At 39.6% G+C, this 23,761-nt stretch overlaps 1 protein-coding gene across 13 annotated transcripts in view; it reads right to left on the reverse strand.

Moving 5' to 3' along the window:
* Window positions 1-23,281, reverse strand: part of SIPA1L1 (signal induced proliferation associated 1 like 1) — a 362,908-nt gene extending 339,627 nt beyond the window's left edge. For 8 of the 13 annotated variants that reach the window (XM_079127085.1, XM_079127079.1, XM_079127078.1 and 5 more), the window contains exons 1-2: window positions 23,187-23,281; window positions 22,547-22,606 (exon numbers count right to left, since the gene is read on the reverse strand). The gene's annotated coding sequence lies outside the window, so the exon portion shown is untranslated. Of the gene's footprint in view, window positions 1-22,190; window positions 22,526-22,546; window positions 22,607-22,906; window positions 23,057-23,137 lie in introns of those variants that run through there. The other 5 variants (XM_079127086.1, XM_079127080.1, XM_079127084.1 and 2 more) reach the window with 3 other exon arrangements.
* Window positions 23,282-23,761: the final 480 nt, after the last annotated feature.

Genomic DNA, 23,761 nt, shown 5'->3' on the forward strand with positions numbered 1-23,761 from the left:
TGAATGAAATACCAGAAAAAGAATTTTTTTAAATAATTATAAAAATGACCAAAAGAACACAGAACAACAACTAAATGATCTAAGGAAGTCAGTAAGGAAATAAATGAGAAATTCAATAAGGAAAAAGACATACTGAAAAAGAACCAAACAGAAATCTTGGAAATGAAAGACACACACACAAAAAAAAAAAAAAAAACAAATAAAATATTCAGTTTAAAGTCTCTCTAATAGAGTAGACCATGCTAAAGACAGACTTTCAGAGCTGAAAGACAAAGTGATCAGCCTCAAAAATTCAAACAGTATTAAAGAAAAGAAAAAAAAGTAACCATGACCAGAATATACAAAAACTGGGAAAACATTAAGAGACCAAATTTGAGAATCATTGGAATTGAAGATGTTGTGAAATGCAGCCTAATGGCATGAATAACTTCTTCAGGGAGTAACAACAAAATTTTCCAAACCTTGAGAATGAATGAACACCCAGATACAGGAAGTATTCAGAATTCTAAATAGACAAGATCAAAAAGGAACCTCTCTGTTACACATTAAAATTAAAATGCCTAACACAAAGAACAAGGATAGAAGTCTCAAGAGAAAAATGTCAGGTCACATTGCAAAGCAAGCTAATCATAATTACTTCAGATTTCTCAACACAAACTCTAAAAGTCAGGTTTGGAATGATGTGTTCCAAGTCCTAAAAGAAAACAACTGCCAACCAAGATTGCTATATCCACCAAAGCAATCATTAAAAACCATAGAAGAAATACAAACCTTCCAAGATAAACTGAAACTAAAAGAATTCATGACTACAAAGCCAGCACTACAAAACTTAAAAAAATACTTCACACAGAAGAAATAAAAAACAAGCCCTAGGGCTCACAAATGAAAAATTCTCATTTGAAGAGTAGCTAAACAAATAAGAAACAGAAAACATTATATATATAATCAAAATGGCAGGAATTAATAAACATCTTTCTATAATATTGAATGTAAATGCTCTCAACTCTCTAATTAAAAGACATAGGCTGACAGAATGATATGTTGTTTAGAAGAGACTCACCTTACAGGCAAAGACAGCCATAGGCTGAGAGTGAAAAGATAGAAAGTGATATACCATGCTAATGGAGCCCAAAAACAAGGTGGAGTAGCTACTCTCATATTGGACAAAACAGACTTCAAACCAAAATTAATCAGAAAGGACAAAGAAGGTCACTTCATAGTGGTAAAGGGAACAATTAAACAAAAAAATATAACAATAGTAAATAGTTATGCCCCAAACATTGATGCACCTAATCACATAAAACAAATACAACTCAAATTAAAGCCTCAGATAGACCCTGGTACAGTAATATTAGGTGAATTCAACATATCTCTCTCACCAGTAGATAGGTCATCCAGACATAAACTCAGTAAAGACTATTTAGACCTAAAATATTATAAATCACATGGACTTAACAAACAGAATATTTTATCAAACGACAGTCAAATTCACTTTCTTCTCAAGTGCTCACAGAAGCTTCTCTAAAAACAGATCCTGTTTTAGGTCACAAAACAATCCTGATATGATTACTTGCATCTTATCTGATCATGATGAAACAAAATTAGAAATCAACACTAAAAGCCCTACAGAAATTACATAAAAACATGGAGACTGAACGAAATACTTTTAAATGATGAATGGGTGATAGAAGAAATCAGGGGAGAAATTTAAAAATTCTTAGAATCAAATGAGAATAGCCATACAACATACCAGAACTTCTGGGATACTATGAAGGCAGTTCTAAGAGTAAAGTTTATAGCTATCAGTGTATACATAAAAAAATCAGAAAGATTCCAAATAAGCAACCTAATGATGCAACTCAAAGCCCTTGAAAAACAAGAAACAATTCCAAAACCAAGAGAAGAAAGGAAATAATTAAGATCAGAGCCAAAATGTATGAAGTAGAGAATAAAAAACCAATACAAAGGATTAATGAAACAACAGCTGGTTCTTTGAAAAGATAAACAAGATTGATAATCCCTTAGCCAAACTAACCAAAACAGAGTGTTAATAACTAAAAAAAAAAAAAAATCCAAGTGTCCATCAAATAACAACTAAACAAAATTTCATATATCTCCACTATTACTTTATAATAAAAGAACTAAAGTACTGATATATATGCTACAACATGTAAAAGCTATCATACTAAGCAAAAGAAGCTAGTCACAAAAAAAGCACATTTTACATTATTCTATTTACATGAAACATCCAGAATAGGCAATTTTAGAGACCAAAAATAGATGAGTGGTTGGTTAGGACTGAGGAGATGAAAAGACAGGGTAGAGGGATGAGAGCTAAGGGCCATGGGGGTTCATTTTAGAGAATATGTTCTAAAATAAACTATGGTGATAGTTGTACGTAGATTTGAACATACTAGAAGCAACAGAATTATGTACTGTAAATGGGCTATTTAGTATGTGAATTATATGTCAATAACTTTTTTTTTTTTTAATCTGGCTTCTTTTCCAATGGTCCTAAAGCCTTCTGCTGACTTCTTTAGAAGCCACCTCTACTTCCGTTTATCATCATTATTTGCAATCATACACTCACAGTTTTTGTTTCTTGGAGCTTCCCTCCCACCTGGAATAGATCCTACTCCTTTTTAGAGTTCTTGTGACCTTGAAGGCATCTTCTGAGCTTCAGGAGGCCCCATTTTGAAAACTCTAGGCCATTAGACTCTTATATAACTTCCATCATGACTGAATCCCAAAACAAAGTAGCTTCTTTCACCCAAAGTTCTTAGCGTGAACAGTCCAATTTCCATCTTCTACCTTCTAAAAGTGGAATTATGAAATGTCAAGGACTCATCAGGTACCTACATTTATAGGGCTGATTTCCACCAATATACTGAGTTTAAACTCTGATAAATTCTGTGCCTGATTTGAATTGAAACATTATTCAGAGATGCATTAAAAATTAGGGTCCAGAAATACAAAGTAGCAAAAGTTTGCAAAAGACACAGTCCTAGCTTTCAAAGTCTAATGGAACAAGCAAACAGAGGAATAATTTTATTAATATATTTTGGCAAAGCTCTCCCCATTTTTCTCTATCCTGGCACTTATGAATTGTAATTTTTTTAGTCTATCAATTTGGCTTAATCTCATGGACATAAATGCTCCCTTTGAACCCCGAGGACTGGCACAGTGCCCGTCACACAGGAGAGCTTCAACAACTGTTAAAGGAATCAGTGAATAAAAGAACATAAGTCTGCAAGGAAAATCAAGTATTTCCCACAAAGTAGTAACCTTAACCTCTTAACCTCTGGCTCATGGCTACAAATCCCAGACAATATTAATGCAGAAAAACACCCAAGTTGATTCCTCTCTCTGTTCCTTTTCCCTTCCTCCACTTGAGCACCTAGTTTTCCTACCATTACCTTTCTCCATCTGATACCCAAGAAAAAATGTCCAGGATGACTTTTCAAAGTCAATAATGACATGGGTTTCCCCTGTGCAATGCAGATGAATTTATTTTACAAATCCAAGAATCCACCACTATAATTCAAAAGAAACGTATGGTTACCTCAGGGTCCTCAAAAATCTAGGGGAAAGAAAGTAGGAAAACCAAAAAAGTTGAGAAGACTTGTAAGAACAGATGAGTAAGTACCATCTGCTGGACATCCACTGTACACTGGGCACTGTGCCTACTGCCTTCCAACTGGCAGCAAAGAGCTCTCTTTATGGGAACCAAATCAGAACTGTGGGAAGGTGTTACATACAGTGCCTCATTTCACCTTTACAACAACCTGAGTTAAGCATCACCAACGTCCCCTTTTCAAAAATGAAGAAACTGGTTAAGGACTGGTCTGAGATCACAATGATAGGATGGCAAATAGACTTCTGGTCCCAAGCCCAGTGTGTGCCTCTGGAAATACTGCCGCTCCAAACAATCAACTCAGCCTCTTAAGTCCATTTTCTGAATCTAAATCATAAAAGTGAGGAAAAGTCCTTCAAAGGTTTGCTACAAAAATTAAGTGAAATGATTCCACAAAATGATAGTATTTAACAGACCATTTTTTTACATATTTCTTTTCTTGCTTCCCCTTTTATAAACCCTCCTAACCTCAGACCATGACACACTGCAATTTGTTTAAGTCACCTCTCACATTCTGTCCTAGAAGGAAGGTTCTGTCTTCCCTACTTCTCCAGCAAAGGTCAAAATGAAACTAATGTTTGAGAAAAGCTATTGGAATGTCAACAACCATCTTACAATGTTTGAGAACATACTTGTAACTCAGAAACTACTCACGGAGAAATCTAAGGTCAATGCTACTCCTGGTTTTGTTCCATGATGTCTTCCAGAGAAATCCAAGGCACCTCTTTCCTAAGGCTCTAACTTTCCAGGTTGCAGTCCTCCCATCAAAAAGACTTTTTTTTTCCTCCCCATCAAATTTCACCTTAAAATTCCCTTTTACCAGATACATCTCTGTGTTTCTCTGGTTGATAAGCTATTTTTAGAAGGTAGAAAACATGAAGAAATAGCAATTATCCTTGGATGACAGAAAGATGAATGACTTTTTCTTCTTCAGACTTTCCTATATTTTCCCAATTTTCCACCAACTCTCAGGAACTGCTTTCATAATAACAAGAGAAAGAAAGAGGACAGGACACTTTTCCTTCATCTCCTGTTGGACACTGTCCTCCATTCTTCCTGAGTTTCCCCTGACTGAAGTACCCTGTGCACACCACTCAGCACAGGCCCCACCAAGAGTCCAGGCCTCCCACAAAACAGCTCAGGGAGCACCTGTTGAGTGAATGTTCAATTAAGATTTAGGAATGGACTTGGTGGATTGAGAGCAGGTGGGTCAACACGTGACTGGCAGGTTCTTAATAGACTTGGATTATTGCATGTATATAACATTATTAAAAAGGTAGCTTCCAAATAATGTAAGCAGTTACACATGAAAAATCTGCAACCAGAAGACAAGGAGACCTACTATGGTGATTGATTCACTGCTGCAGCACTAAACCAAGAAGAGGATATGACTACCTTGATGCAAATGAGGCACCAGGAATTGAATTAATTAAATCATTGCAGGGTTCTCTGCCACTAGGAAGGCACATCAAAGCCCTGCTCAGTCACCAAAGTTTAACAATATTCTCCAAAATTAATCTTTGTTCATAAGATTAAGTGAGACTAAATACTAAAGCAAACAAGTGATTTAAGATAAAATCACCCTACCCTTGTTGTTAAATTGCCAAAAAGTTTTATCTAATAAACTGAAGCAGAAAATCTTGAGTATTTATTTAATGCAAAAAAGAAGCCTCAAATATTTGGCTTAAAGTGATCTGTACATACAAAAAACTTAAAGAATGGTATACTGTGTTCAATAAACATGCAAAGCCTACAACTCAAGAAAAGTTATGATATTAAAAATGTCCTCCTTTGCCAGAGACAGTGGCACACGCCTGTAATCCCAGCAGCTCAGGAGGCTGAGGCAGGAAGATCACGAGTTCAAAGCCGGTCTCAGCAACAGCAAGGGTGCTAAGCAACTCAGTGAGATCCTATCTCTAAATAAAATACAAAACAGACCTGGAGGTATGGCTCAGTGTTTGAGTGCCACTGAGTTCAATAATTCCCAGTACACCAAAAAAAGGTCCTCATTTTTCACTGAAAGTTATCTTTTTCTCTCTCTCTCTTTTTTTTTTTTTTTTTTTTTTTTTTTTTTTTTTTAGTTGTAGATGGACAGCATGCCTTTATTTTATTTGTTCTTTTTTATGTGGTGCGGAGGATCGAACTCAATGCCTCACACATGATGCTGGGCAAGCGTTCTGCCACTGAGCTAAGGTCCCAGCCCTGAAAGGTATCTTTTGCTAGTGGTTTCATTTCTGTTTGCTCAACCAAATGTGTTTTGTAGAAACACACTTGAAGAAGCCAAGATTAAAGTTACACCTGTTTTTGTATTTTCAATTAACTTCACTTCCATTCAACTCTCTGTAAAATTCTGTAGATCTTTCTAATATGCCCCTAGGCTCTCAAAGAACATTTGTTTCAAAACAAAGCAGACTCCAGTTGAAGACAGCATGATAATTTTAGGGCAATGGGCAGGAGTCAATGACAGCATGTGACTTCACATCAGAATCTACACCACTAAATGAGAAAGAACACTGCATTTCTTAAAAATAAATGTCTCAAGTTTCCTATCTTGCCCAAGCAGGGAAGTAAAATGAAGGTGTTCTTACTAGAAAAATAACTCTGTCATTATTACGAGCTCCAGGAAGATTTATACTTGCTTCACCACAACTATAAATATTTACATTTCATCTATTCACGCTAGAAACTCTGCAACACTGGGCCTATGACTTCTCCAGCAGGTGTGAGCGGATGTGAGGTCACTCCCCACATCTCAGCAAATTCAGCTGGCCAAAAAGGACATTCAGTGACAGCTATTACCTTGACTCACTGCAAGGGACGAAACCAACTATATTATACAAGGTCTTTCTCCAATATTTTGAGATTTTGAGATACTTGCTCATTCTCCTAAAAGTTCATGCATCTACCAGCTAATTTTTCTCAGTGAAGCCAGCAATCAGAGGAGGTGAGAGAAAACCATGCCTGAGTTCCCTAGGGAAAAAAATGCAAATAGATGAGCATCTGTGTTTTTTTGTGCTTGTTTGGGGTACCGGACCTAGAACCCAGAGCACTTTCACTGAACTATATCCCCAGTCCCTTTTATTTTTAAATTTTGAGGCAGGTTCACTAAGTTGCTTAGTTGCCAAGGTTAACCTCAAACTTGTGATCCTTCTGACTTAGCCTCCCAAGTCACCAAGATTACAGGCATGTACCACCACACCTAGCTAACAGATAAGCATCTAAAAGCAGGGCAAATTATCTCACCTTTCTAATTTCAGTTTCCTTACCTGTTAAATTTGATAGGACCTGTTTCGAAGCAACTTCAACATGAAACAATGAAATGGGGGCTGGGGTTGTAGCTCAGTGGTAGAGCACTTGCCTAGCAGGTCTGAGGCACTGGGTTTGATCCTCAGCACCACATAAAAATAAAATAATTTTTAATGAGATGGCATAAAAAAAGAATCTAACAAATGATGAATTTGTTGGTGGAGTTCAGTAAAAGTTATTAACTGGACAATATGGCAGTTGCCTGACAGTCAAAAGTTCTATAAGAGCCCGCATGCCAAGCTCAAAAATTATACTAGCAAGACCAGCCTTTCATTGGAGAAGTGGGTGGAGAGCTTATATCATCATCATGGCATAGTGTTTAAAACAAATTATCAGTTTAAGTAACAGGGTGGTGGTCATAACTACATTATTATAAGTAGACAGACTTTCTGGCATTACCAACAATAAAATACACTCTGTTCACACAGCCAAAACATGACTGGAACTGCACAGTCACTGCTGCAATACATGTTAATGTAAGAAAAAGCTGTGAAACAAGAACTCAACATCCTGGTTCCTACTCAGGTGCAAATGTCTATCTTGCAGGCTTGCTATAAAATCAGCAATAATGTGACATGAAGTGCCTTGGCACACTGGGTCCTCAAGAGATGGTAGCCAGCATTACTTTTATTGCTGGGAAGCAACAAAGCCAAATGGCTGAACCTGCCACAAACAACTGAAGACTGAGTGGCTCTTTTTCAACCAAGAAATTAAGGATGATAACTGGATAAAGGGCACAGTAACAAGGAGCAAAGTCAGTAAACAACAGGCTAATCGGCTCACCCACCAAGAATGAACACCAAAGTGCCCATTCCTCTGGGGCAGCGCAGAAATGCCAAATAAGAAATAGACCCTACCCTCAAAGAATCAATACCTACCTGAAGAGAAATCATTGACTTTCACCTGGTCATCTGCATTCCCATCTAGACTCTGTGCCCTATGAATGTATAACCAAAAACTTTAAATTGCCATACAGTATAGGAACTCAAAAAAATTTGGTAAACAAATGGAACACTCATAGGATCTCAGAAATAAAAGCAATGCCTAATTCAAAAAAGTTTCCAACTCTGGCTTAATAGACTGCTCAATATGAACTTCCAATGTGGAAATGGAGAATTGTGTACTTAAAATGTTCCCCAGATACTTCTGATACTTCATGAGAATCATTAATCTAACTGAGCCTCCTCAAATTGTGTGAATGCCCTTCATAAGACCCTGTCCAGGAATGACCCAGCCTGACACATGAGCACCTCCAACACTTGAGGACATGGCCTATCACAACTATAAGCAGCTCTATGAGAAAAGTCCTTTCATTCAAATGTCTGTATTTAATTCGCTCCTTGTGCCCTGCCCTGTGGGAACTAAGAAGACAAAACAATCTCTCCTACCCCTACATGACAGACTGTGGCACAGGATAACATCTCTTCTGAGTCTTTTCCAGGCTAGACAACCTTGATGAACTATACATTAACTATTAAACACTAGGTTCTTTAAGTATATAACACAGTACCACCAAATTTCAGAGATGGGAGAAATGAGGGTAAGTTATAGTAACCAGGCAGACCTCGGTGAGGAAGATGGGTCTTGAAGGATGAGAAAGATACAGATAAAACAAGAGTCCAGGGGCTGGTATGGCATCAAAGGGACAGGGAGGTAAGATATTGACAAGGAGCATGAGCTTCAGAGAAGGGATAAAAGAGGCCAAGGGGGAAGGACTTGGTAGATTTCACATACTTTTTTAATTATCAAGAACTACAACTGAAAACAAACAACAGTACAAAGAAATCAGAATAGTTGGTAAGGGAATAAAGCAGAAGCCCAGCATAGGAAGGCAGAGACAGCCCTGAAGAGGCCACAGAAATCAGAGAAACATGAAAGGAAGACCAAAAAAATAAATAAATAATAAGTCATAAAAGCAAGCAGGGGGAGTGTGAGTCTGATGTGGTCCTGCAGTCGCTGCAGTGCACCCAGGGTGGCACATGTATGATCAGAGGCATGGCCTGGAGATGGGGCAGCAGGAGTCCAGGTGGTCAGCAGGGAGACTGCTACCGCCACCTAGGTAGAAAGACTGAGGGTCTGCTCCAACATGGTGGCAGTAAAGCTAAGAGGAGAAGCTGAGAATGGGAATCAATTCAACAGGTAAAAAGCTACAGAAGAGATCACGGGTAAAAGGAAGAGAAGATTCAGAGATAACTTCAAGAGGTACCTGAAAAATTCAAGGAAGAAGCAGGGCAGCATCAGGCAAGGAGAATCAAGATGACTGCGCAATGGCTGCTCTCAGTGCGTGGCGCATCAGCCCAGGTAGGTCTTATTTTGTTTACGAAAGCTCTGAAGTTCACTCCTTGTTCCACATACACAATAACCAGTGGTTCTGCCATTTTCTCTAGCCCCAGCACAGGTTGTAGTTTCTGTTTCAGTGTCAGACAGGGAATATCTGGTTTTAAATATGAAATCTGTAACTTTACTACCAAAGTTAAAGTGCTTGACAAAAAATAATACATGCTTTGACAGAACTATGAGAAAGAAGCCAGTCATGAAATACCACCTATTATATGATTCCATTTACATGAAACACCCTGAATAGGCAAATCTATGAAGACAGAAAGTAGGTTAGTGGTGGCCTAGGGCAGGTGGGCAGGGAGAAGGGGGTGGAGTTGGGAAGAACTGGGGATGGATGGCAAACGGGTTTGGAGTTTATATTTGGGAGTGATGAAAATGTTATAAAATCATTTATGGAGATGGTTATGCAACTTTGCGAATATACTAAAAACTATTCACCTGCACACTTTAAATGTTAGAACTGTATGTTAAGTGAATTAAACTCAATACAGTTATTTCTAAAAAGAACTTCAGGAGTACATAAACAACCCTGTGACTTCAGACATTTAGAGAGCATCCCTCCAGGAGGACCAAGTATCACACCCAAGTTCAAATAATGAATCATCAGATGACTTGGAAAACCTAAGACATTTCAGACTAAGTCAGTCAGCTCCTTATAAGGGGAAAAAGTAAGCATGGAAAAGACAGAGATTCAAACATACAAATCCTTTAAAACTACTTATTACAATTGATCTAAATCTTCTAATACATACTTTAAAAAGAAAGAAAAAGGTTTGCAGACTTCTCAGTAATTATGTCAAGTAATATTATACTGCACACCTACAGTTCAGTTTATTAGAAGCTGAAATAAAATGACATACAGTAAGCCAATTCCATGAAGAAGCAGAAGATCACAGAACTTAATTACTTGGCAAATGGGTAAGCCATTTGATAAATCTGAGGACCTGACAAAAGAGAGGCAGTCATGCTTGACAGATATCAGAGAGCTAACCAAAATAATTCTTGCCTTCATGATATCCAAAAAAAAAACAACTCCTGCTCCCCTGATACCCTCTTTCATTATTAAAGTCATTACTATTTGCCATGCACTGAACACCCAGAATACTTAGTACTCCTCTAATTGTTCATCAACAGTTACATTCACTTAACTATGGGGGTCAGGCCCTCAAAGGCACCTGTATACAGTGACACCCCCTGGAATCTTGGTGCATGATGATCAAACTAGGGGGGCAACAAAGAACAGTAGTGTTTCTGTACAAAACTTTATGAATTTAAAGACCCAGGAATTAACAACAACCTCGTGTCTAAAGAGAAAGGGAAGGGAACAGCTAACTATTGGGAAGGAATAGACTATAAGCAAGTATCACATTTCCAGGATACAAATCTTTAGTACTAGACCTCTAAGGAAAGACGTAGTAAATTCAAAATACTACTGATCAAAATAAGACTGTTTTTAATATCTATACTCAATCCTATAAGTAAATAGGTTCAAATACATTTTACATATTTCCAGCCTATAAAAAAATTTAAGTGATCAAAATTCTTAGGAGCACATATAAATAGGGATTCTGGACGGAGAAACATGGAGAGTGGCCTCCCTAATAAATCTGACCTATCAGACTATAAACTGTTCAATGATCTAACTTAGAGAAAACCTAAAGTAATAAACAAATGAATACGAGTCACTTTCCCTATTACTATACCCTCGATCTAAATGAAATTGCTTTGATCAAAGATATTTTATGAAGGGGTAAGTCTGGGGCCACCCTCCCACACAGCGGCTCTACACAAGATGAAGCCTCTGACAGCCTGAAGGGAATCAAAATACCAAGTTCTCCCAGAAGTTGTCCAACAACTGTGGGATGAATCAAAGAGTGCTTTCCCACTCATTAGGAGAGAAACCACTCTTTGGAGAACAAATACTAACCTTTTCCAACACATTCTGGCCTAAGTGAAATGGTTCAAGAGACCACAAAGTACAAAAGACGGTAATCAGTCTTTTTTCCAGAAATAATGTCACCACTATAGGATTCAGCTTTAGACTTTTTTTTTTTTTTTACCATTTTTTCTTTTCTCTCATTTGATCTCAAAAATTTCACAGATGGAAAAATGGAAGCTCACAAAGACTGCCAGACCTGCCCAGCTACCTGCTTGACTTCTCCACTTGCATCTATCTCATGCCCAACATGTACAAATCAGCCCTTAATCCCCCACCCAAACCTGCTCCTCCAGTCATCTCCATTTCAATAAATGGCACCTCTATTATTCCAGTTGCTTGGGCCAAAAACCCTGGTGTCATCCCGACCACACTTTCTCTTGCTTCACATCACCTGACCCATCATCAATCCTGCAAGTCCCACTTGAGATATGTCCAGAATCCAGGCATTTCTCATTACCTCCACCACTGCTACCAAATTTCACCTAGATTATTTCCAGAAACCTCTGACATCTCCCTGTTTCAACCTTGGTGCCCCTCCCCATTCTATTCTCTAAAAAACAGTTTGTTCTTTAAAAAATATCACATCAAAACACCGTGTAAACAAAACTCTCTAGTGGTTTCCCATCTTGCTGAGTTCTTGGCTGAGGTATCCCTCAGATGAGAAGAGTATCTGCAATCTAAAGGGTGTCCAATGAATATTACTGGTGAGTAAAAGAAAGAAAAACACCCCAAGTCATAGGAATAGTATATAGCTCAGCCAAAACTAGAACAAATCTTCCATCAATGAGACCAAGATTTACAACAGCCAACAATCCACATGGGAGGAAATGCTTACATTTTACTTGTATTAAGTGAATGTTTGCATAATCAATACTATGTTAATTTCTAACTAATTTAAAATATCCCTTTATGAAGTTGTGAAACCTGACACTAGGTGAATACAGCATATCTGGCTGGCAGCATGAGCAAATACCAGGTTAATTAGCAAAGCACTGGTACTCAGATCTTCAGGGTGACTCTTCACATTCAGTTACAGATGTTCCCATATCTCAAGACTACTACGTGCGTAAACAACCAGGACTCTAAAAGACAGAATCAAGCACCTAGAAGGGTGATGAACATTTCTAAAACTCCCATACTGGTGCTATACCAAAGTAACCTTAAAGACCCCCCAGAGCTGAGTTTAAATGTTGATTGTTTTCTAATCAGAATGAAACTAACACTAAAATTATTCACATTACAGAATTTTCTCACTAAAATGTTTCAAGAGCTAAAAATAAAAATTCTAAATTTACCATTCTTCAGTTCTCTCAAAAACATTTCTACTATCTACAAACGCCCTAAATCTCATTATCACAATAATAAATTCATAGAATTTTAAAACTAGGTCTGAAAGGAAACAATTCAACTCTCAACTTCTTCCCTTTTAAAGATTATTTGATATATAACAGGTGAACAATGAAGATTTGATAGTGGATGAATAAATGAATGATTGAATGTATGATGATCCCGAAAGGTTACGATTCTTCCCAGATCTGACAATAAGTAACAAAATCCAAGATTAGGCAGAACTAGATTTCTAGATTCCCTTGGAGTGGGAATAGCAGTACAGGAAACTACGATTTAAAAACCCTTTAGGTCCTTAGGCAAATCTCAACCAAAATGCATTAAAACCCGTTTCCTTTAGTTCTCTTAGAAAAGCACTTGATAAGTTTTGCCAAGATATATCTCCTTGGAAACCAGCAAGCAAAACTGTCTAGTGTTTCTTTCTTCCCTACGTAAAGAATATTTAATATAGGACTATTTTAATAATAAACAACTGCAATTGTTTAGCATTAGAAGTAAAACAGGTGGGCTTTTGACTAAAAGAAAAATTCGAACAAGAGGAACAGAACACTGAAAATGACCACATCAGTCACTAGAAAAGTATCAGCTCCGTGAGAAGAGGAATCAGGTATCCTTTGTTCACTGGAAGCAGCTCCCAGCCCCCAGCCTACAGTGTGAATCAATGAACACTATGGAGTATGTGAGTAGAGACCCACCTCAGAGACCCACCCTCAGGCCTCAGCAGACACAAATTCATCTGGCCACCATTAAATAAATCTTGATGATAGGCTAATATATTCAAGTACACTAAACTTTTCCTCCACAGAAATTCTACTAAGTGACTCTTCAAGTAATATATCCAACCAAAGTATTCTCCATACTTTTATTAAGGTGAAAAAGCCAGGTGTGGTAGTACATATCTGTAGCTACTCAGGAAGCTGAAGCAAAAGGATCCCTTAAGCCCTGGAGTTCAAAGCCAGCCTAGGCAACAAAAATGAGAGGGGGGAAAGGTGAGAAAATACATCATAAGTAGCCTAAATTACTTAGTTCAGCAGTCACTTAATTTGCCGCTCTGACTCCAAGCTCTCTCCATCGATTCAGCCCATACAACCCAGGCAGATTAATTTTCTGTTCTTAACACGTCAAGAAAATAGCGTTGTGGCTGAGTATTCAACCTACATATATGGCCCACAATTCAAAAACCAGACACAGGAAATCAGGAATGACTGGAGTGGAACAGGAATGACAAGACTGTGTTGACGAAAAATGCATTACAAGTGGCAGCTCTTATAACAACTAATCCAACTGAAAACCCTGAGATGTCTATCAGGGTTTTCATTAAAAACCTCTGTAAATTACTGTGATAGAAGTTACACAGATGGTGTTGGGCGTTAATACCCACTAGGCCACACATCCAATCTTCAAGATCCTTTTTGAAGCTTTCGCAAGCTACTTGACTCATTATCTATGAAAGTACTTTGCAAAAGGGGAAGTGGTAGACACCGCTATTCTAAACTGCTTTCAAACTGATCGTAGACACCGCTATTCTAAACTGCTTTCAAACTGATCGCCTCATATATTTTGCCATTTAAATCACCTTACTTTATTAAATGCATTCCCTAAAAAAAATAAAAAAGGAAAAATGAATTGTTTTAAGTGTCTTCTCTATCACTCAAAATCAATAGCATAATTTAAAAGTACCACTATAGTTGATTTTAAAATCAAAATAACGTGGTACTGACAGAAACCCAGACAAACGGACCAAATTAAGGAAAAAGCTTCATAACGCTGAACTTAGATAATGACACCAAAAGCATGGGCAATAGAAGCAAGAACAGACAAGTGGGGCTAATCAAACGAAAACTTTCGTGCATGAAAATACATAATCAGTCAGGCATGGTGGTAATCCCACCAACTCAGAAGGCTGAGGCAAGGGGACAGAGCTCGAAGCCAGCCTCGGCAACTTAGCAAGACCCTGTCTCAAAATAAAAAATAACATGGGCTGGGGCTGTGACTCAGTGGTAAGCACCCTTGAGTTCAATCTCTGGTACCAGAATGAATAAAAAAAAAGAAAGAAAGAAAGAGTGAGCCAAAATCAATAGTTTAAAAAGCCAACAAATGAAATAGGAGAAATAGGTGCAAATTATGTATTTGATAAAGGTTTAATATCTAGAATATACAAAGAACCAAAACTCAACAATGAAAAAAAGTCAAATGACCCAATTTTGAAAAGTACAAAGGACTTGAATAGATATTTCTCAAAAGATCAGAAGATGGTATTCAACTGATTAACAAGTATAAGAAAGCTGTTTGGCATAATTAAACATCAGAGAAACACAATGTAAACACATGAAACATCACCTCATATTCAGTAGAGGGCCACTATCCACCCCCACTCCAAAAAAAAATAACAAGTGTTCTTGAGGATGTGGAGAAGATGAAAACCTTGTGAAGAGGTGGTGGGATTAAACAGTACAACCACCATGAAAAACCGCATCGAGTTCCCATTAAAATTAAAAATAGATGAACTGTGTGATCCAACGATCCCACTTCCAGGTAAACATCCAAAAGAATTAAAAGCAGGATCTGGGAGACATATTTCTAAACACATTTAGAACAACAAAACGCAGAACAGTCAAGAGGCAGGCACAACTCACACATCCATTCACAGATGAATAGTTAAATAAAATGTGATACACACACACACACACACACACACACACACACACACACACACACACACTGGAATGTTAATTAAGCCTTAAAAGGAAAGGAGATTTTGACACATGCTATAACATAAAATATAAGGATACTATGCTAAGTGAAATAAACCAATCACAAAAAGACAATTGCTAGATGATTTCACTTTTATGAGGCATCTAAAGTAGTCAAATTCACAGAAACAGAAAGCAGAATGGTGGCTGCCAGGTCTGGGGCAAGGAGAAATGCGCGGTCTTCATGTACATGGAGTCTCAGATGTGCAAGATGAAAGAAGCTCTGAGGATCAGTTTTACAAGTATGAATGCACTTAATACTGCTGAACGACACACTTAAAAATGGTTAAGATGGCAAATTTTATGTTTTTAACCACAATTTTTTAAAAGTACCAACACATAATTACCAAATTAAATTTATCTGTCTACCCCCATTGCAAGAATCTAAGGAGCCTGTTTTGTTTTATTGTTGGCAGTCATTTCTAGATTTCTTCTGAGTTGTCTTTTTTAATCAGTGAATTCCAGGGTTCTTAACCTGTCCAAAATGAAATTTCTACAATTCCCAGTCAGCCACTTCCTGGGTTAAGCCTATACAACCTATTTACCTGATTGTCAAGTACAGAACTAAAAATTATAAAAATGCCGCTGTGTTTACAACTGGTAGGGGTGAAACACAACAGAATCATCTACTGAGCATCTCCAAAATCCACCTGGTTATCCAGTGTGATGCCGCAAAGTTCACTGCGATTCTCTAGCCTCTCTGCCTCCCCAAAAACATTCTACCAAACCACTGTCATTTACTTTAAACCATTACCATGAAAACAGCCTCCAAGGGCTGGGGATATAGCTCAGTTGGCAGTTCACTTTGCCTAGAATGCATGAAGTCCCAGGCTCAGTCCCCCGCACAGGAAAGAAGGAAGAAAGGAAGGAAAGAAGACAGGCAGGCAGGTTCGCTCACTTGCTCCAAATCAATCCCACCAAATCTGATTATTAGGCTGAGGTTCTTGAAGTTTTAATACACCTTTCTGTGAATCCTATGGCCCTCCATAACCTATCATTTCCCAACCGAAACATGATTTTGTTGCACAATTATACCTGGCTTCCTATTACATAAGATGAACATTAAGAACCTAATTTTAAAAGAAAATAACAGTGAATCTCTCTAAAGAATCATAGGCATTTCTCAAACTGGAAAGGAGACAAGAATTAAGAGCCACATTCAAGCTTCCTGAAAGACAGAATGATCTGAGCTAATAGCCAAATCCCACCCACGCCCACCACACACACACACACACACACACACAGCACTCTCTTCCCACATCAAATTCCAACTACTGCCAGATGCAGTGGTGTATGCCTGTAATGCCAGGTACTTGGGGGGTTGAGGCAGGCAGTTTGAAAATTCCAGGCCACCCTGGGCAATTTAGGTAAACTTTATCTCAAAATAAAATATAAATTAAAGGATTGGGGTTGTAGCTCAGTAGTAGAGCACCACTGAGTTCAATCCCCAATATTGCAATCTAAAAAAAAAAAAAAAAAACCTAGTAAGAATCAGACTCCGGCAAAGTACAATGGCACAAAATCTCTTGAGGTCTTCAGTGGAGCAACCAGAAGTACAGGTGGGGTAGTATGCGTTTTTGCAAAGTCTTCGAAAGACAAGCAGTGTGGTTCAGAAGAGTCACAACCCTGTACTTCTTGCAAGAATATGGGAATATACTGATTTTCCTAGGTATATATATGTAAACCAAGCAGCAAAAGTCAAATTTGGTAAAAATTTTAGAACATCCTGTTAATATATAATTTTATATCTTATAGGTACCTACTAATAAGAAGATCCTTTTCTCTTGAAGGCATGAGATATCATGGTTCAGTTATCAGCTGCTTCTTCAAGAGCATCAAGGACTAAAAAGAAACTTGTAAAAATAAAAGGTTAATCAACTCTGGGAACTAGAACCTACAAAAAGAAATATAATAGAGCTTACAGTCTATCAAACTAGAATTCCTATCCTAGCAAATAATTTAGAATATGAAAAAAAAAAAAAACTACTTATGGAAAGATAATTTAGGGGCCAAAGTAAAAGTCATAAAGTCCTAGTCAAGTTCTGATTTACGGGAACATGATCATTCAGCACATAGCCTTCTGCTTTTTATTTCTCAATAGCTTTCTTCTGAGCAAACCAAAACTCATTATGAAAGGAAGCATGACACTGAACCACAAAACCAATCAATGACTATACCAGTGCATAGCTTTGGTTTTATGGAAAAAAGTAGAATGAGAGAGGAACAACCAAAATTCACTTTTGTGTCTGGGAAATTCATTTAACCTGGACTTGCCCCAGGGGAGAGAGGGAACAGAGACTCCAAAAGCAGCTGTGGCTGGACGTCCTGTCTGCTCAGGTTGCCTTTGAGTGAACCTGGTGGTGTGCAAACCAGCATTCCCCAACAAGCACATATTCTCCTGCCTCTCCAGTTGGAAAAGGGGGAATCTAACATTATGTAATTGCCTGTTTCCCACAATTTAAAGTCAGGCATACTACAATCCTAATTAGAGGGAGAACTTGGTGCAACATGACAAGTAACAAATTAGAAACCTACAGGCTGGAAATTTCATCCCAGACCTCCAGAGGCAGAAAGAAGGAGCTTTGCCTGACTTGGTAGCACACCCACCAGCACAATGCTACTTACAGTGAAGAAGCCTCTTCTATCCCTCCCTCCATTCTGGTGTCATCTCCCCAGATCTTTAAGAAAATACTCACATTCTCTTTGCATCTGAGTTTAGTTTACTCCATCCAGGCCAGAATAAAAGCAGAAAATGGTTGGGGACTGGTGAAGCTTCTCCTACCCTCAAAAGATCTACCTGGATGCTTTTCTTAGACTCCTGATTACAAATCAAATCACACTGAGTCATTCTGTCCCTCATTCAAATCATCTGTGTTTAAGAGATCCAGAACCAAAGTAATCTTTCCCATGTTTCTGTGACACACTCCAGAGCTCATCAAAAGCCCACTGAAAGAATAAATGAGCTATAGTCTAAGAATAATTAATGTATATATTACTTTTGAAGAACAAAGTAGCATGTAAGTGTGTGGGTTTTGTTTTGTTTTGTTAATTAACTGGCATAGAAAACAACTAAAAGAAAAATGCAATGAGACCAATTTATTTCTTATGTCAAAAAGAGTACAACAGATAAAGGGTTGGATTGTCAATCGGAGTCCCTCCCAGAAGGGCAGTCTCCCAATTGGCAAAGATGTTTCTTCTTGCCTGGCTCTGATCACTCAAGGGGGAAGGTAGGCTGGGCCACACAGACCAGTCAACAGGAAGATTCTAGAACCCATTCCAGTTTAATGTACAATTGTCCCTTCACCTGACTGTGCTCAACCACCCCGCAACCCTTTGGTAACCTTGCCCTTGTTCCAGAAACAAGGAAGATATAACTACTTCTTTTTGCAAATTGAAATGAGTTGAAGAAGGGAAGAAAAAAGGGAACTAGAATAAAATGAGTTTGGCTTTTCTAAAGATCATACAAGTATATTGTGCGCTGAGATAATAAGAGGTTCTTTAAAACAAACAGGATAAGCCTACAGGCTCTACCATGTAGAAACTTAAACTCATAGTTTCTTTTTCCATAAATGTTGTCTAAGTAAATTCAAATGTTAGTTACCAAACACTGTATCAATGTCATTTTCAATCTTTCAAGTTTACTGTAAATTTGGTTTTTTCATAGGTTTTACTTCTCATTTTACTTACTTAAACACTGAATACTTAAGGGGGGGGGGGGAGTGGAATCACAAACTTCAACATAAGACACTCTAAGGCAAAAAAAAAAAAAAAAAAAAAAAAAAAAAACAGGAAACAAAGGAACACATGTAAATCTGGAAGACTGCCTTCTACTCACTGCCCGATCACTACCTTCAAAAAGTCACCTCAACTTTCTAGGTCTCGGCCTCCTCATCTCCTCAGCCTTTCTCATCAACAGAAAAATTATGCTCAAAACAACCTACTAGTTTCAACCACCTGTACATCTATCTGTTCATTAAAAAGTAAGAAAACAAGATGTAAATAAGACTTACTGTTTTAAAAAGTACTTCAATACACATGTTTTGTACCAAAGGTGTGAAACAAGTTGTGTGCCCATTGCTGCAAAATAAGTAAAGTTCAGAAAGAACTTCACTGTTTTTAAGATCAACAGAGCCAGGAAATGGCAGAGATGCTATTTGAAACCCAAACATAAAATGGACATTATTTCAAACTTTTTAAATAAGTTAAAATTCAAAAATAATTGCCTCTTATGCCCAATCCTGAAAAGGGTATCAGGGTATTGTAACATGAAACCAGAATAGGTTCCTAGAAATAGACTCACTGGATCAACAGTTTCGCGAGGTCAAGAAGACACTCCTGCTCACCAAAGCAATCACAGAAACCAACAGGACACCTCCAGAGGATGGCACTCAAAAAATATCATTTTTTTCCACCACAAATCCCAAAAGGTTAGGAACACAGTGATATTGTGGGGGAAAAAAATATTTTTTATTTGAGATTTTAACTTCCACAACCTGAGCCAAAACAAAGAAAGAAGCAAGTTCCACCAGAGCACCAGCCCTTTAGTACAATTTGGGAAGGCTCATCTGAAAATCTTCAGAATATTCATATTTCACTCATGCAATGATTGACTTAATAGAAATGATAATACAAGGTTGATAAGAGCCACATAATCATGTTATCATTAATCACTACAAACTTGCCACAAAATTGGATAGATTCTGAGAATCTACACCCTTAAACCCTTTCAGCCCTCATGCTCCTGTTTCACTGCTCAGAGATACTCAAAAAGTCTATTGGAATCAAAAAGAAAAAAAAAAAAAAAAAGTCTATTGGGCTGGGGATTTAGCTCTATGGCAGAGTTTGTTGTGTACAAAGTCCTGGGTCTGAGCTCCAGTACTACAAAAAAAAAAAAAAAAAAAAAAAAAGCATTGATTGCCAGACTCGGTAGTACACATGTGCTACTCCAAAAGCTGAGACAGGAGGATCACAAGTTCAAGGCCAGTGTGAGGAACTTAGTAACACCCCATTCCAAAATAAAAAAGTTTTAAAAAGGACTAGGTGACTCAGTGGTAGGGCACTTAGCTAGTATGCACAAGGCCCTGAGTTTCAATCCCCAGTACCAAAAAAAAAAAAAAAATAGCCATTTACTTAAAAATTCAAACTGCAACTTAAGACAGAACATACACACATCTTAACTGTCAATCAAGATCTCCCAAAATCTACGAAAATGCTAATCTCAAACAATATTCAACCTGATTTCAATAACTTGCTAGGTGTTATTTAAAAGTTGTTAAATCAAAGTGAGGAGAATACACCAAAATTACAAATATAATTCAAAACAAAAGTGAAGTAAACACAAAAGCCAGAAAACACCAGTGAAAGGATAGAGTCAAAGGAAAAGTTAAATGAATCTCAATATATAATTTCAGGGAGATGCTTTGGTTCAAATCAACCTTGTCATAGAATCTTACAATGAAGTCATTACCACTGCCTGACATTTCAAATCTAAAAAGTTCACTGCACTAAAATCATGATTTCAAACTCAAGGAGCACTACCAGGAACTACAGAGAGCTAACAACAGCAACACCTACTGACTGTCTGGAGCCAGTTGCTCTTTCCATCAACTTGGAGAAATCTAATAAAGATAGTCAATTTCAAGAGTCCTGTGCTTAAGCATTAATGAGAAAAGAAAATAAGTCATCAGTGACATAAAAGCATTCATCCCCCCAAATCTTATTCTACTCCTAACTATTTATGTGCAAACCATCACCCAAGTCATTTTAAATGCATTTTTAATTGCTAATGCCTTAATATAAATAATTTATTCCATGGGGGAAATGCTGTAATAATATTCTAGTTAATAACTGGGATGTCATCTCATATTCGGACACATCAGTGACCATAAAACTGCTTTACTTAAACCTTTTAACTGAGACGACTGCTATTACCACTATTCGAAATTATCCCATCAGTTTTTTTCCATCCTGGTAAAGGGAGCTTAATTGCAGCTTTCAAAAAATGAAAAAGGAAAAAATGAAAGTCGTTAAATCAGGATTCTATAGAAAATACTAAACTGGCTTTAGAGAGCAATTTCAATAGGACTTAATCTTATACTCTGCCTTGGAAGACATTCCATGCGGGGGGGGGGGGGCGGGGGGGGAGGGGAAAGTTGACACTTAACTCCCACAGAGTACAGTATAAAAACAATGGCTTTAAGACTCTGAGTCAGAGTTTCAACATGAAAGGCTTGCTTTATAGAGGAAACGCCAACCCCAGTTCATCCAAATAGACCTGGAACCTGATGAAAGTCGACACCTTCACTCTGAAATTTGCATCGCATCACTGGCTCCAGGTTAGAAATACAATCGTTTAGCAGGTAGTATGAATTTCAGTGAATGTTGCCTCTAAACTGCTCGTCATGAAAAATAAAATCTATAAGGTAAATGCAGTCTAGGAGCTATCCATCCCAAATACTTCCCTTCGAAAACGACTGCCAACAATTCAGTTAAACATTACTGTCCTTGAAAAGTGAACTATTTCCCATGTCTCTCTGTTTTCCAAACAGTGAGTCCCCACGAATTCGCAACCTGCCTACCAAAAAATTCTGTGCTGCGATTTTAAAACCTTGCAAATTTCCTTTGAGGTCATAAGTTAGAAACAGATAAGGCCAAGGAGGAAAAGTTCTTTATTGCAGAACCCTCACTCCTCTCCAGCCCTCTCGCGGTTTACTTCTTCCAAAGAAAGCAGGTTAGAGCATCCCCGGATTTCACTCCCCCAAGAACCCCATGAGGGAAATTAACAGCCTCCGACCCCGAGTTGACCCTCTCCCTCTCCCACGATTAAACCACTTGGCCTGTCCCTTCCAACACAACCTGAAAAAGTCCTCACCCTGGTGACCGAAGGGGAAGGATCGCTCAGTGGAGACCACAGGGGCAGGATGAGCGCAGTCACCCGGCGGGGGCGCGGGTCTCCCTGCCTCCGGTGGAGGCGCTTGCCGGGCAGTAGTGCAGATGTGGATTCGGAGGTGCGTGCGTGCGCGCTCGCCGGGTGCGGTGGAGCCCAGACTCGCACCCGCCGGGCTGCGCTATCAACACGCCACCAAATAGGAAATCAAACTTTAAGCGTCCTTCCGATGTCCTGTTCCGGGCCCTGAACCCTATCCCCAGCCAGAGACAGCACAGAGGACTGTCAGCAGTCTGGCATCCCCTCTCCCTGCTCGGACCCAGGAGGCGGGGGCCACTTACCGCTCTACCCCGCCTCGGGGTGCCGCCGCGCGTCCGGGGCGCGTCCACCGCGCGCTCTCCCTGGGGAGAAAAAGAAACCGTGCAGACGCTCTGTGCGCGCTCACTCGCCGCCTCCTATGCAGAGAACAGCGGGCGCCGAGTGCCGAGTCGAGGGGGTTTTGGGGGAGGCAGGGGTGGAATCAGCCCAACTCTCGAGCCTGGCTCCGAGGGGGACCCGGAATGCAGACTGCGAGCAACCGGCGGGGGCAGCCCTCCCAGAGGAGTGGGGGACGAAGGTGCCCGTCCCCGGGCATCAACTATTGTCTAGGCGCCCGGGCCCCGCTTCGCGCCACCCCCAAAGCTCAGCACCCCTCATCCCACCCTCGTTTGCTCCCAGGAGAAAGAGCTGAGGAGCGGCGGGGCGTCCAGGGTGCAGAAGTCCGAGGTGGGAGCAGGGAAAGGGGAGATGCGTGCCGAGTGGGGGAAGGGACAGGTAACTGCCGACCGGGGCTGGAAGGCCCCGGAGGACTCGTGAGGGAGGAAATGGGGAGGGAGCCACGGGGGGCGGGAGGGGATGGAGTGGCTGGGGGGGGCGGCCTCTGGGACCCAGACCTGGCCCTCCCTGGGCACCCTCCTCCCAGGGACTCGGCGCCGCACTGACTTTTCGCTCACTCGCTCACGCACGCACTGAACTCGTTCACAAAGTTGCCGGCGGTGGCGGCGCTGCGCTCGCCCTCCTCCTCCTCCCCTCCCCGCTTCCCCGCCCCATTCCTTCCCCTCCTTCACTCCCTCGCTCCCCGCCAAGTCTCGGGTGAGATCACCGCGGGGCTGCGCTGCGCTGTGCGCAAATCTCGCGAGAGAAGCGACAGCTCGGCCCCGCCGCAGAGGGAAGTGAAAGGAGACGGAGGAGGGAGGGGACCGCGGAACTCCTGGTTGCCATGACGACGGCAAAGCCCTGGATTCCTGTCTCCTGCAGAGAGCGGAGGCAGCAAACGTGGGTGCAGTTTGCACCTGCCCCCTCCGGTGCCCGACTCCCTGCCGGTGGGGAAGGCAAAGGCTGGAAGCGGAAGGAAGATTTTAAAACGTATTCGAGAGGGCATCTGTAGACTAGAGTCTTGGTATCTGGCCCAATCTGACAATTAAGGCTAATTTTTAAAGTTCTGCAGCACTAGAAACTAGCGTGTATCTGTACTTCCAAATGTCCACCATATATAGTTTATCAACCTTGCGTGTAAT

The sequence above is a fragment of the Sciurus vulgaris genome (genome assembly GCF_902686455.1).
Source record: "Sciurus vulgaris genome assembly, chromosome: 2".
In the NCBI taxonomy this organism is placed as follows: domain Eukaryota; kingdom Metazoa; phylum Chordata; class Mammalia; order Rodentia; family Sciuridae; genus Sciurus; species Sciurus vulgaris.